At 37.1% G+C, this 1247-nt stretch overlaps 1 non-coding gene across 1 annotated transcript; it reads right to left on the reverse strand.

Moving 5' to 3' along the window:
• Nucleotides 1-803: 803 nt before the first annotated feature.
• On the reverse strand, nucleotides 804-910 carry LOC121228594 (small nucleolar RNA R71). The gene has a single exon (XR_005926170.1). It is a non-coding gene; the product is annotated as a small nucleolar RNA R71 (small nucleolar RNA).
• Between the last annotated feature and the right edge of the window lie 337 nt (nucleotides 911-1247).

Raw genomic sequence — 1247 nt, forward strand, 5'->3', positions numbered from 1 at the left:
TACATCGCGATAATAGTTAGTTTCAAGAACGATTAATTATAAATATTTAAAACCTATCACGAAATCATGCGATCAAGTTTTTGGCGCCGTTGTCGGGGAACTAAAATATTAGGAACACACAATTTTTATTACTTTAGCCATTTATTTTTCTTGCAATCTAATTTTATTTTTAATTTTATTCTAATTTACTAATTTTCTTTTTCTTTCTTCTGGCAGGTTTTTTATAGTTTATGACTAGAAGAAACCCGTCAGGACCACTACTTTTTGACAAAGAAATCAATAGCACGGTTCACAGAAACCAAATAGAAATAAGGCGAAGCCTAAGATACACAGAGAACGAGCAAGATGACGATACTCAACCCCCAACCGAAGAGATGGCTGAAAACCAAGACAATCAGCTACCTCCTACAATTGCGGCTAATCAAAATCCTGCTCCACGCACTATGTATGATTATGCTAAACCTTCTTTAACAGGAACTAAATCAAGCATAGTTTGACCTGCTGTAGCTGTAAATACTTTTGAACTGAAACCTAACACAATTCAAATGATACAACAGTTTGTTCAGTTTGATGGTTTGCAAGTTGAAGATCCCAACGCTGACTTAGCAAACTTTTTGAAACTATGCGATACATTTAAAATTAATGGCATTTCTGACAATGCCATTTGTCTTCAGTTATTCCCTTTCTCATTGAGGAACAAAGCTAAACAGTGGTTGAACTCGTTACCATGAGGGTCAATTACTACCTGGGAACAAATGACAAAAAAATTTTTACTAAAATATTTTCCACCGGCTAAAACTGCTAAATTACGTAATGACATCTCTTCTTTTGTGCAGATGGATTTAGAAACACTCTACGATGCATGGGAAAGATACAAGGACCTTCTGAGAAGGTGCCCTCACCATGGGTTACCGCTTTGGCTTCAGGTTAAAACATTCCATAATGGCATGAATCCTTCGTCTCGGCAAATGGTTGACGCAGCTGCCGGCGGAACCATCAATAATAAAACACCTGAAGATGCTTATGAGTTCATAGAGGAGATGTTATTGTGTAACTATCAGTGGCAAGTCATGAAGAGATGCTCACAAAGTTTATCTCGGTATCAGAAACCCATTTTCAAAACACCGAAACGACATTTAAAAATCAACAAGAGTCAATCCAAGGGCTTGAAACTCAGATAGGCCAGCTTTCTAAACTAATCTTCGAAAGACCACAATGTAGCTTGCCAAGTAATACTGAACCCAACC

Source organism: Gossypium hirsutum, chromosome A04 (assembly GCF_007990345.1).
Source record: "Gossypium hirsutum isolate 1008001.06 chromosome A04, Gossypium_hirsutum_v2.1, whole genome shotgun sequence".
Taxonomy (NCBI): domain Eukaryota; kingdom Viridiplantae; phylum Streptophyta; class Magnoliopsida; order Malvales; family Malvaceae; genus Gossypium; species Gossypium hirsutum.